A 14,779-nucleotide genomic window follows, 5' to 3' on the forward strand; every position below is an offset into this window, starting at 1 on the left:
GTCTTGCTGCAATAGAAAGTACCTTCCCCCGTAGGTCGTTCCACCTCTTCCTGATGTCATCCCTAGTTCTTGGGTGCTGTTCCACAGCGTTGACCCTGTCCACGATTCTCCGCCATAGCTCCATCTTCCTAGCTATTGATATCTGCTGCACCTGTGCTCCAAATAGCTGTGGCTCTAACCTGATGATTTCCTCCACCATGACCCTTAGCTCCTCCTCTGTGAATCGGGGGTGTCTTTGTCGTGCCATGGGTGGTGTGTGAGGTGTGTAGGTGAGGGTGTGTAGGGTAATATGTTGGGGTGTGTGATGTGGGATGTGTGGGTGGTGTAAAGTTGTAGGTAGTGTGTGGCTCTGGTTCTGTCTGTGGTCTTGGTGTCTCTCTGCTGGCAATGCTTTGTAATGGTAACGGGTTGGGGGTAATGTGGGTGTGTGTTTTATAGTGGTGTGGGTGTGGTGTGTGTATGAGTGTCAGGTGTGTATTATTTAAATTGTCCAATGTGGTGTTGTTTCGTTTGTGGATGTTGATTTTGAGCCCAGCGGTATGTACCGCCAATGGTTTACCACCATTGAATGTCCACCATGGTGATTCGTGGTTCATAATGTGATGGGTGTTGTTCTGTTGGTGTAACGGTGTGGGTTTTGATACCGTTAGTTTATCACTGACCTTTGGTGTGGGGGAATTGTGTATGTGGCTGATTAGTCACAGACTGGTGTGTGTGTGTGTCATAATATGATGAACGGATATCCGCGGCGGCAGCGGTAAGTTGGCGGCAGTCAGCGTGGGTATAAGTGGGATTTACCGCTAGTGTCATAATGAGGGCCTATGTCTATTTATTATACATTGTTTAAATGAAATTTAGATTATTATTGCCAAAATTCCAGATTGTCTAAAAGACAAAATCTGAAAAGATTATTACTTCAAATATGTTAAGTCCTTATCCCTACATACCTGGTGGACATGCAGGAAAAAGTGCAAAATTTTCCCTCCGTAAACTACAGAAATGTTAAGCATCAAATATGTAATATATTATTTTGTCAACATGTTATCTGAGTTTAGCATTGTCATGTTTAACTGCGTATTACTTAATCCTTCTAGGTATTAATTTACATATATTTGATACTTTGTTTAAAGTTTTGGAATTGTTCTTAGAACGTTTCTATAGTTTTAAATAACAAGAATGTGACTCACTATTTTTCATACCATTATTCTGCATGTCTTCTGAAAACTCCCTGCACACCACACCTCTGTTACATCACATAAGGTAGTGACATGTTGTGCTATATGTCATGAGTATAGTAGAAGGTTACTAGCTTAATTATTCAGAAACTAGTGTGATAGAGTATATTTGTGATAGCATTTGAATAATCGAGTGTACTGTGATGCTTTTCCTTTCAGTTTTTATACATTCTACTTCACCAGCATTGATCACTGAACTACTTCACATTAACTTTAGTCATTGTTTGTAAATGTTACTTACTATTATCTCGGGCTACTCGGTGACATTGCATCTTATGCTGTGCACTTTTCCTTAAAACTAATTAATGAAGTACTCACGTCTCAGTTGCAGTTATAGCATTATGAAGTTGTAAGTATACTCCTCGAAGCACCTTATTGCTGCTCCTCTCTCCCACACGCCAGTTGCACATTAGGGCAAAACATCATTTGAGAGCTACTTCCAAATCAATGAAGTCAAAGAAAGCAACACAAAACCCTTGCTGAAAGCTTTACTCTAGCTACAAATAGTGAGATAACTTCCTACAGACTTGTGAATTCAGTCTGCAACTTCAACACACTCGGTGTTGTAACATAATTAATGCACACAACATAAGAACTGTGGGGGTCATTCTGACCTCGTGGTAAAAGTCGCTTACCGCCGGCCAGAAGGCCGCCATAACACCGCCGCGGTAAACCGCCACGGTCATTCTGACCCGCAACTGGCAAACCGCCAAAAACCCGACATCCACAATATTCCGCCACACCAAAGGTCAGCGAGAAACTGGCGATGACCAAACCTCCACCGTCACGCCAACAGAAATACGCCCATGCCATTCCGACCCACAAATCCCTGCAGCGGTCTTTCAACCGCGGTATTCCATTGGCGGTACACACCGCCGCGCTCAAAATACACACACATCTATAAAACACATCCACATTGGATAATTCAAAATACACACACCTGAGACACATACACACACCACTCCCACACACCCAATCCAGTATAAAACACACACCCACATCACCCACAAACCCCTACGACCACAATAGCGAGTGAAGGACAGAGAGAGAGAGCACAGCATAGAGTACACCATCACACAGAGGCAAATCACAACATCACCCACACACTTTCCACGCACAAAACACCATACACCACCACACTCACCACACTCTACAACACATACACCACCCCTCACCTCATCCACACCACCCCATGGCACCCCAAAGACACCCCAGGTTCTCTGACGCAGAACTCAGGGTCATGGTGGAGGAAATAGTATGTGTAGAGCCCCAGCTCTTCGGGGCACAGGTGCAGCACACCACCATTGCCAGGAAGATGGAGCTATGCAGCAGAATAGTGGACAGGGTCAACGCTGTGGGACAGCATCCACGCAATCGGGACGACATCAGGAAGCGGTGGAACGACGTACGGGGGAAGGTGCGTTCCATGGTATTAAGGCACAACATTGCGGTGCAGAAGACTGGCGGCGGACCCCCACCTACTTCCCCAGAATTCACAGCATGGGAGGAGGAAGTCTTGCACATCCTGCATCCTGAGGGCCCGCAGGAGTAGGCGGAGGAATGGACTCTGGTAAGGCAAATCTTCACTACTTCATTCCCCCCACCCCACCTGCATACCAAATCATACCCCCACCCTCACCCCCACCCCCATCACACCAACTCCTTGCTAATGGCTCACCATCACAACCCACCCATCCCAAAACCCAGCCCTGCATCCCTCCCCAAAGCATGGACACCCATCCCCAAAGCATGCCCACTGCACACACCCATCACCCCCACAAGCCACTGTCACAAAAGCCCCCACAAGGAAATGCCAGCACTGGGGGACACGGCCACCCACCCATTACAAGAAATGACACACACAGAAGCAATAACCATACTCTTATACCCCTGCAGGACCCGAACGCCACCACACCGCCACAGAGGGTCCAGAGATGTCCATCCCACCCCCAGAAGAGGCCCCCAGTGATGACAGCAGCTCTGTCTCCCTGGACCCTGATGACCAGCCTGGCCCATCGGGGACCTCGGGACAGTCGGTTCCCCACAGACAGCCACAGGCTACACCAGACCTAACCCCCTCTGGGAACACCAGCACAGCTCCCACCCAGCGGGCCCATGCCTCTGTCTCCAGGACACGTCAATCAGCGGTGTGTCCACCACTACAGGGCACCCAGGTTGACCCAATACCCCAACAACAACAGGAACCTGGGGGCAGTGGTAGTGGGCACACCGTCCAGGGGACAGAGGCCCAGGGAAACAGGGGAACTGGGAGGGCTGCTGTGCGACAGGGGGGGGGACAGGCCCAGAGAACCGACTCTCCAAGAGGCCCTCTCCTCCATCATGGGAGCATACCACCGCTCCCAGGAGACGATGGCTACGGTACTGGGCAGGTTCCAGGAGATCCAGGTCATGCAGGAGCAACAGTACATGGGGTTCTGAGAGGAACTGAGGAACATTAGTTCCGCAATGGGGACCATCGTCGTGGCCCTAACCCAGATAGTCACGACATTGCGGGACCATGTGGCACCACAAAGGGCCCCTGTCACTAGCCTGGACCAGGAACAGCCTACCACCTCCGCCAGCGCTAGTGGACAGGAGGCCCCCACACAACGACGGGCCACCAGAACCCCACCTCCTGCAGAAGAAGAACCACCCCGCAAGCGGAACCTGAGATCTCACAAGAAGACAGAGTAGGATTGCAAGACCCCCGCCAGCAAAGGATACCCCCTGATATCATCCCACTGTCCCACATTGTCACCCTGTCCAACCTTGAACTGCCCCTGCTCCATCCTTCCACAGGCATATGGACAATGCACCTGTGCGACTGAGAACTGGACTCTGCCATGGACATTACTCCACCATCACCCATCCCCGTTTTACAATCATGTTCCATAAATTTAGCACTTGAATTAAATCACTTTTTGCACTTAAAAAATCTGGAGTCTGCTTGTAAATTGAACAAATGTATTAGACATAACGGTGCCAAAATGTTCAGTTACATTGTGATGACAACATACCACTGTCACACAGCTGTAGTACATGGGCAAACAAAGCAGAGGGCACGCAGTGGGGCCCACAGCTCTGAAAACGGAAGGGAAAGTCACAACTCAGTTAACAGGAATTGGGGGGGAACTCAGACAGTAGAGAGGCAGGAGACTTTAAGTAAATGTAAAATGGCGTGGTTGATTCGTACCTGTGTGCTACTGAAAATACTGTTGTATCACTGTGTCCCTGTTGTCTGTGTCGTCCCCGTCGTCCTCCTCCTCTTCACTCTCCACAGGCTCCACAGCTGCTACAACACCACCATCCTGACCATCCTTCTGCAGGAAAGGCACCTGGCGTCGCAAAGCCAGGTTGTGAAGCATACAGAAGGCCACGATGATATGGCACACCTTCTTTGGTGAGTACATTAGGGATCCCCCTGTCATATGCATAACCTGGCCTTCAGGAGGCCGAAGGTTCTTTCTATAATCCTCCTAGTTCGCCCATGGGCTTCATTGTAGCGTTCCTCTGCCCTTGTCCTGGGATTCCTCACTGGGGTAAGTAGCCACGACAGGTTGGGGTAACCAGAGTCACCTATTAGCCACACACGGTGTCTCTGTAGCTGTTCCATCACATAAGGGATGCTGCTATTTCGCATGATGTATGCGTCATGCACTGACCCAGGGAACTTGGCATTTACATGGGAGATGTACTGGTCAGCCAAACAGACCACCTGGACATTCATAGAATGATAACTTTTTCTGTTCCTGTACACCTGCTCACTGCCACTGGGGGGAACCAAGGCCACATGTGTCCCATCAATGGCCCCAATGATGTTGGGGATATGTCCAAGGGCATAGAAATCACCCTTCACTGTAGCCAAATCGGCCACCTCAGGGAAAACAATGTAGCTCCGCATGTGTTTCATCAGGGCAGACAACACTCTGGACAAAACCTTAGACATCCCTGATGATATGGCCACTGTTGTTTGGAATGATCCACTTGCCAAAAAATGGAGTACTGACAGAACCTGCACCAGAGGGGGAATCCCTGTGGGTTGGCGAATGGGGGACATCAGGTCTGGCTCCAGCTGGGCACACAGTTCCTGTATAGTGGCTCGGTCAAGTGTGTATGTCAGTATGACATGTCGTTCTTCCATTGTCGACAGGTCCACCAGCGGTCTGTACATGGGAGGATTCCTCCATCTCCTCGCAAGTCCCAGCGGACGGTGCCTAGGAAGGACAACATGGAGCACAGAGTCAAGCAACCCACAGGTACGTAACCACAGCTTGCACAGTACACGATTCGCTATGCATTGAATGGCTTGTATGAGTGGCAATGCAAGGCCTAGGCCTGTGTGACGCCGTAGAAATTCAGCCATGTGGGCCCTTGAAATGGCGGCTGCCTGACCTGTGAAGTGTGACAATGGGATGTGAGGTCAATGCGCTGGCGTGGCACACCGTGGCGGTAGGCGGTCGAAGACCGCGGCGCAAAGCAGCATTGGTTAACATAGAACCCTATGGGTCTCAGGAGCCAATGACGATGTGCGCCGGCGGTCGCGGTACGCACCGGCGCGGTACACACTGCCGCGGGCGTGACCGCCATTTTCTATCTGCTTAATCACTCGAGACCTGATCATCCACAGGAGAGGACCTATACTGCAAGTGCTGCTGTGAACTCGGTCTGGAAGAGACAATGGCTGCTGCGACTGGGGAAAGGGCCCCTGCCTTCACATCTGAGGAATTGGATAAACTTGTTGATGGGGTCCTCCCCCAGTATGCGCTACTCTACGGTCCTTCAGACCAACAGGTAAGTACACTGGGAGCACGTAGTATGGGCTATGCCTGTGTTGAGTGGGGTGGATGTAAGATGGTGGGGAGGGGAGCGTATGAGGATAGCAACGCACGACAGATGAGAGCATGTGCCACATGGCAAGGTTGGGGAGGGGGGCCACTCACATCGACCATGCAGAAAAGTGATGATATTTCTTTTTCCACCCTGTCCATGTCACATAGGTCAGCGCCCATCAGAAGATCGACATTTGGCGTGCCATCGCCAAGGACGTCCGGGCCCTGGGGGTCCACAACAGACGGGGCACCCACTGCCGCAAGAGGTGGGAGGACATCCGCCGTGGGAGCAGAAAGACCGCCGAGGCTCTGCTGGGGATGGCCTCCCAACATAGGAGGGGTGCCAGTCGTCGATTAACCCCCCTGATGTCCCGCATCCTGGCGGTGGCCTACCCCGATTTGGATGGGCGCGTGAGGACATCACAGCAGACACAAGGGGGTGAGTATCAGCACATTCTGCTATATTAGCGCACAGTGGAGGCGTCTGGGTGGGGGAGGAGGGCTGTGGCTATCTCTAGGCCAGGGCGGTTTCTGTAGGCTAGGCCCCTCCGTTAGACATGGCCCTGTGCCCCCGCCCCCCACCTCTGTAGGGTGCTAAGTACAGCTATCCATGGCCCGGGCTCACCTATATGTGCATTTGTTCTCCATAGACTTGTAGGCCAAGTCACAATAATTGAGTAGTGTACCCCGAGTGCGCGGCGTAGTGCAGGGGGCTTCTGTGTCTGTCCTCTCCGCCAACGGTGCCGCCAATGCATGCACTCAACATGTCTTTCTTTCTTCTTTCCCCCCCTTATTTTTTGGTTTTCCTGCTCATGTGTGCATTAGCATCATCAGGCGGAGGAGAAGTGGCATGGGCGCACGAGGGAGCTGCATCTCACATGGGCCCGGAGGGCCCTGCAACCGACTCGGACTTAACCAGTGAGACGGAGGGCAAGGGGGGCTCCACAACGGGGACCCGTGGAGACGTCAGCGACACCGACACGGAAGGGAGCTCCCTTGTGGTGGCGGCACCATCCGTGCCCACCACAAAAACAGGTACATCCGCCACCCAGCGCACCAGCTCCGCCCTCCCAGCAGCCCCTCAGCTTTCGCCCCGTGCCCGCTCGGCCAGGAAGCCGGCCATCTCCTTCGCCCCTGGCACCTCAGGTCCTGCCCCAGTTACCCCTGCTGCCCTCAGTGAGGAGGTCATTGACCTCCTCCGGACGCTCATTGTTGGGCAGTCTACCCTTTTGAATGCCATCCAGGGGGTGGAAAGGGAGGTGCATCGGAGCAATGCATACCTGGAGGGCATTCATTCGGGTCAGGCTGCCCATCAGCGATCGTTCAACGCTCTGGCCTCAGCACTGACGGCAGCAATTGTCCCTGTGTCTAGCCTCCCCCCTCCAACTTCCTCAACCCAGTCCCACTCCCCTGTTCCTCTGCCTATCCCAGACACACCTACAGACCAGCCTGCACACACATCAACACCCAAGGGCAGCTCATCCAGACATAAGCACCACAGATCACACAAGCATTCACCCAAGCAACATCCACATGCAGACACAGCAACACCCACTGCCTCCACTGTGTCCCCCTCCTCCTCGTCTCCCTCCTCCCTCCCTGTGACGTCTCCACTCACACCTGCATGCACACCACCATCAGCCAGTACGTCCATCACCAACACACCCACCAGAACAGCCCGCACACGTGCAGTCACCACCTCACTACCATTTACACGTCCCATGTCCTCTTCCAGTGTGTCTGTCACCCCCTCTTCCAAACCACACAAACGCAGGCAGCCACCCACCCAACAGCCATCCACCTCACGACAGCCTCTGTCACAAGCACCTGCACCCAAAGACAGCACACTTGACTCTCCTACAACCACATCCTCTTCCTCCACTCCCATACCCACTACAACTACCCGTCCCTGTCTTTCGAAATTGATCTTCCTTTCCAACCTTGACCTCTTTCCAACAACTGACCCACCCCCTCCATCTCGTAAGAGTCCAACCAGCACCTCAGCCACCACAAGCCCTGCACCTGCTAGGACCATCGTTCAGGGCTATTGGAGTACACCAGCTCCTAGGGCAGGAACATCGGCCAGCAGCAAGGGGACAGCCAGCCCACCCCCTGGGAAAAGATGCAAAAAAGTGAAGGGCCGGCGCCACAGGCCTGAGACGGCTGCCCCCAAGGACACCAGCCTTGCACCGTCACCTGGCCCATCCACCAAGGGAGGCAAGGGCCCCAGAGATTCGTCCAAGGAGGGCAAGGGCCCCAGAGATACTTCCAAGGGAGGCAAGGGCCCCAGAGATACTTTCAAGGGAGGCAAGGGCCCCAGAGATTCGTCCAAGGAGGGCAAGGGCCCCAGAGATACTTCCAAGGGAGGCAAGGGCCCCAGAGATTCGTCCAAGGAGGGCAAGGGCAGCAGGGCGAAGAAGTCCGGCAGCAAGTGAGCTGCCCAGGAGGGCCCCACCAGCCCCATTTGGGGTGTGACGGAGGACACCCACGGGCCCAGGAGTCCAACACAGGAGGGCCCCGCAAGCGATAGGTCAGATGGCGACTGAGCGGGAATGATTGCCCAGATCTGGTTCCCTAGGAACACAAGACAAGCACCGCTGAACAGGGCCCCGCCAAGACAAGCACCGCTGAACAGGGCCCCGCCAAGAGAAGCACCGCTGAACAGGGCCCCGCCAAGAGAAGCACCGCTGAACAGGGCCCCGCCGTGAGAAGAACCGCTGAACAGGGCCCCGCCGTGAGAAGAACCGCTGAACAAGGACCCGCCAAGAGAAGCACTGCTGAACAGGGCCCCGCCGTGAGAAGCCCCGCTCCGCTGGGCCCCGCCATGAGAAGAACCGCTGAACAGGGCCCCGCCGTGAGAAGAACCACTGAACAGGGCCCCGCCGTGAGAAGAACCGCTGAACAGGGCCCCGCCGTGAGAAGAACCGCTGAACAGGGCCCCGCCAAGAGAAGCACCGCTGAACAGGGCCCCGCCAAGAGAAGCACTGCTGAACAGGGCCCCGCCGTGAGAAGAACCGCTGAACAGGGCCCCGCCGTGAGAAGAACCGCTGAACAGGGCCCCGCCAAGAGAAGCACCGCTGAACAGGGCCCCGCCAAGAGAGGCACCGCTGAACAGGGTCCCGCCGTGAAAAGAACCGCTGAACAGGGCCCCGCCGTGAGAAGAACCGCTGAACAGGGCCCCACCAAGAGAAGCACCGCTGAACAGGGCCCCGCCAAGAGAAGCACCGCTGAACAGGGCCCCGCCGTGAGAAGAACCGCTGAACAGGGCCCCGCCGTGAGAAGAACCGCTGAACAGGGCCCCGCCGTCTCTGCACCGCTCCGCTGGGCCCCGCCGTCTCTGCACCGCTCCGCTGGGCCCTTCCTGTCAAGCACCGCTCCGCTGGGCCCTTCATCTCAAGCACCGCTCCGCTGGGCCCTTCCTGTCAAGCACCGCTCCGCTGGGTCCTTCATCTCAAGCACCGCTCCGCTGGGGCCTTCATCTCAAGCACCGCTGGCCCATTGGCAGGGCCGGATCTGTGTCGGGCAGGGCTTCACGAAGCACTCTGGGCACCATGCCTCCTCCATAACCAGTGGAGTCTGTAATCCACCAGATGGACTGTGGCTTTGCACTCCCCAGGATGGTACAGTGGGCAATCCACCCACTTAAAAGACTTGTGAGACTGTGGCTTTGCACTCCCCAGGATGGTACAGTGGGCAATCCACCCACTGTAGAGACTTGTGAGACTGTGGCTTTGCACTCCCCAGGATGGTACAGTGGGCATGGAGGCCCCTTGTGGATCTGGCGTCGTGGACTCATGTGGCTGAGGTGCCCCCCCTTCCTTTCCCCCTGAGGTGCCTGTGGTTTTATTATCTGATGCCCCAGCAGTGTTCTCTCCAATGGAATCGGGTTTCGTGTGTGGGCTTTGCCCATGTGTTTATGCACATTGGCCCACGGACAATGGCATGTAGCCAATATGTGCCGGACTTTTGGACTATGTTCATATTCTTCATGTTGTGATTTATTTGTTTTAATAATCTAATATTTCACTTCAGTTCAAATATGCTTTAATATACTTCTATTTTAATGATCATTTTATTTTGTCTTTGAATTATTCCGGGGGATTTGGGGGGTGTAAATCTGACTTGTTGCTCTGCATTGGTGTGTGGGGATTTGGGGGGGGGGGGGTGTCGCGTATGTGTGTGCCCGTAATCTTTTCTCCTCCCCTGTTTCGTAGGTGCAGTACTCACCGTTGTCTCCTGCTGCGGCGTTCGTGCTCCTGGTAGAGGAGCAGGTAGACAATCGCTGGTAGGATGTTTAATTCGGGTTCCATGCTGTCCAGATTCCTCGTGGAGTGTATAGAGGTGAGCGTTTTCCCGTTCGTGATCTGTTTCCGCCGGAAAAGGTGGCGGATTGGTGGGTCGTGATAGGGTGGGCGGTACATTGTCTGCCGCCTGTCTGTTGGTGCTGACCGCCGCGCTGTTTGTTTGCCCCCCCCCGTGGCGGTCAGAATGTTAAAGTGGCGGGCTGTGTTGGCCAGGGTCAGAATTCCATTTTTTTGACCGCCTGCCTGTTGGCGGGTTGGCCGCCGCTCTAACACCGACCGCCAGGGTCGGAATGACCCCGTGTCTGATTCTAAAATTTAATCATGTACCAAAATAACTCAGAAGTGCTGCTCTTCAAAGCAAACTCCCTTCTAACGATTTCTACCTATCCATCATTTTATGTGAAATAAACTCCCATCTTGCCCATACCCAGTTTCCTAACTTTTCTCAGTGCCCTGACACTTTGGTGAGTGGAGGGAAGCTTCGGTGATACGGAGTGATGCGATCACAGTCAGCAGCTCTGTGTCAGAAACCAGTGCACATCTTCAACAAAGCTGGTTCTAGGTAAGGACCAATGCAATTACACGGCTCATAAACCTTCAGATGGGGCACATAGGAAGTGCCTGCATGGCGAATCATCTGGGATGTCTGGCAGGAGTCTGAAGATTGTGACAGAATGAATGCTCACAATCTAACTGTGTCTGATACTAAAATGAAATCAGTTATGTACCCAACTAAACCAGAAGTGCTGCTTTTCAAAGCAAACTCCCTTCTCAGCAATATCTACCCAGCCATCATTTCATTCACTCTGAAATGTCTGCTTTCACTGGCAGTGGAATGGTAGGGGCAACACGCTGTCCTGCCATTTGATAAAGTTTGTTTTGACCAATGACTTTGTGTTTCACCACTGCGCATATTAGTTGCTCAATGTTCACCAGTAGCACATGGTATGTTTTGTTCAGTTGAGCCGCCTATTGGCTTTGACATGCTGTATCCAGTCTAGCCGCCTATTGGCTTTGACATTGCATGCCTATTGACTTTGACATGATATTATATATTGCATTTTGTATTCAGCTTAACTGCCTATTGGCTTTGACATGATATTCAGCTTAACTGCCTATTGGCTTTGACATGATATTATATATTGCACTTTGCATTTAGCTTAACTGCCTATTGGCTTTGACATGATATTCAGCTCCGCTGCCTATTGGCTTTGACATGATATTATACATTACACTTTGTATTCAGCTCCGCTGCCTATTGGCTTTGACATGATATTATACATTGCATTTTATATTCAGCTCAGCTGCCTATGGGCTTTGACATGATATAAGACATTGCATTTTGTATTCAGCTTAGATGCCTATTGGCTTTGACATGACACTAGACATTGCATTTGATATTTAGGTTAGCTGCCTATTGCCTTTAACATGACATTGCATTTGATATTTAGGTTAGCTGCCCATTGCCTTTAACGTGGAGTTAGACATTGCAGTTGAGAATCTAAGCTGTATTTTTCCAAGCTGTGTTTTTGCACCAGAGAACCAAGATGTTTTGCTCTCACAGTAGACTAGACCTGATAAGAGAGAGTACATGGGCGTTGTTTCTCTTCCCTTGAGCTTGGGAACAGGAGTAGTCTTGGAGACCTGGCCAGTCTCCAAAAGGCTTGCTCAGTTTCCCGGGTCTGAGAGGAGGGGGCACACCTTTGTAACGAATGTAACAGGCTGCGGAGAGTCAGATTCGAATCTGCCGGACCTCGTGCTGGAGCTTGGCGCCAGCTGCCAGCATCCCGTGTGGGTAGATGACACTCTTTCTCGCGGCTGACAGGGGTCATCAGCTTGCAGACCTTAGAAAGATGTAGCTGTAAATAGTTCCTACACGGTGAAGTATTTGTTTTGCTTTGCATTCAATATCTTATAAATATAACCTGCTGTGTATATTGCAAACTGATATATTTTGTTTGATTAACGCGGACTTGAAAGCTACTAATTCGTCATTCATTCATAAACAGTGTGGTTGGGGAAGAATAAAATAACAATAAAAGTCTTCTTTGACCTCACAAGTGCATTTCTGTTGTGTTATGTTAGTGCTTAGAAACTAAATAAGAGGAAAGCACTACAATTGGTACCAGGAGTGGGGTCGGTCATTAAGAGGTGATTAAAGGGTTTGACGAGTTAGTAGATTTCTAAGTGCACACTTTAAAAGTGTAATTGTTTTTTGTTGTTTGGAGAATTACAGAAATTGTTTTCTGTTTGGAGAATCACAGTAGCACGGCAGACCATGTCTGAGAATACATGTGTTGATGAACTGCCTGATGGTGCTAAGAAAAACTGTGAATTGTTTTCTGTTTGGGGAATTACAGAAGAAAATGCATGTGTAGCTAAAATGCCTGATGTTGTTTTGAGAAATAATTCCCGTTGTATATATGTAGAAAACGTGTGTTTTGGAAGTAATGATGACAGAAAGGTCTGGATACCTTTATCTGCTTACAGAGAAATGCAGGAGAAATGTAGGAAGTTGGAACATGAAAATAGGAATTTACGTGAGCAAATTAGCCAGGATACGATAATTCAAAATTATGCTGAAAGTTATAAAAATGAAGAATCTTTCTTGTCCCATTCCAGTAATGAGGGGGTTAAGACAGCTCCGAGCTGCACTGAGTTTCCGTGTGAGCCAGGGTTTTTGGCAGACAATATGCATTCCTTAACTGATAACACGGACGAGAGAGCTCAGAATGTGATTTACGAGTTACCGTTGCAAAATGCACAAGTAAAACGAAGGATTTTAGAGCAAGACACCCCGAGTTTCATTAGCTTGTTTGATTTTTGGAAAAAGAATAGCCCTCATTTGAGAGAAATCCTAACACTTTTGTACATGGTCACTGTGAAAAATAATATGCAGCTGCGCGCTTGTGATTTGGCAAATGAAATAATGCAGACTTTAGGTTTCTGCGCAGTGCAAGAAGGAAATACTTATGTACATGTAAATCAAGAACAAGGAAAGAAAATAGTGCCCCTAGCTAGAATCATACAATGGATCTGGTACTTGCAAGACAGGGCTAGAGTACCACAGATAAAAGAATTATCAATGAAATTGTGTGCACCATTTGAATTCGTGTCCACTGAAGATAAAAAGCATGTTTGTTTTACTAATGATTCATTGACTGAAATGTTATTTTCTGGCACAGTAGAAGGAACAGCGTTGTATAATGTGTGTCAGATTTTAAAGCAAGAGCTACATGAGATGTGTCATTTTTATGCTGATTTTTGGTTCTTTGATAATGTTTTAGCCACATGGCTTGTACCTAACTGGTTCAATTACCTTGCAGATGTTAATGAGAAAAATGCAGAGAGAGAAGTGTTCACCCAGAATTCTGCCTTAGTGGGGATGGCTATGTGGGTGCCCCAGAAATGTGAAAAGGCCACTTACAGGTGGGCAGAGATGAGAGAGATGCACATTCCCCTAGATTTGATAAAAACTGTGCAGCATGCACAAAAGCAATCTGTCATGCAAGCAGTCACAGAGCAGTTGGGGAGAGGAAAGTTACCAGAACAGAAATGGCAAATTGATCAGGTTTTAGGGAGAGTGATTGCTGCAAATTACCAAGGAAAAATCGAAATTATGCTGATACCTAGAAAAGAATCTGATTCATTCATACAAATTGGAGACAGAATGGCCCAACTTGACAAAAATGCAGTGAATGGAGGTTTGGTAAAGAAGGAGTCTGCCCCAGTCCTTCTGACAGTGCAAGAAAAGGGAAGCTGTGGCGCAGCAGATAAAAACCTCAGTACTGATGTGTGGGCTGAAGCCCCAAGTGACCCTCCAGAACCTGCAGAGAATATAACAAAGGGCCCCAAAAACGTCCTGCTGATTATAAAACAGGGAAAGGAAGAGGAAGGGTGCAGTTTAAATGAAAAATGTTATTTGCAAGAAAAGTCATACTTGTTTCTTTTGCAGATCCTACCACGTTTCGCCACTGTCCCTGAGTGCGCTGTGTGGTCCCCCTTCCGGTGTGTGCGTGTGGGGTCGGGGAAGGGACCGAATCCCCAGCCTGAACCTGGCTGAGTAAAGTGCCAGCACCATGGATCCATTTTGCGCAAACTGCGCCTTCAGTTCAAGTTCAACTTGTTTGCTGTGTTTTTTTTTTTCCCCCTCTCGTATGGAACTCTGACTTTTGCTTACCTTCCAGAAAACCTTTCAGGTGGACCGTGCACCTTTACATGAGCATAACTCATGCCACATCAAATTGCTAACACTGTTGAATTAGAGACTCATTCAGAGAAAAAAAAAAAATTGCCCAGTCTTTTCTATGTAGATGTATCTGATGTGAAAGGTTATGAAATCAATGTGTTAATTCACTTCTATTGCTTTACAGGGATTGCTTTGATCATAATGTTTTTTTTTTTTTTTTTT

This window comes from Pleurodeles waltl, chromosome 2_2, assembly GCF_031143425.1.
Source record: "Pleurodeles waltl isolate 20211129_DDA chromosome 2_2, aPleWal1.hap1.20221129, whole genome shotgun sequence".
In the NCBI taxonomy this organism is placed as follows: domain Eukaryota; kingdom Metazoa; phylum Chordata; class Amphibia; order Caudata; family Salamandridae; genus Pleurodeles; species Pleurodeles waltl.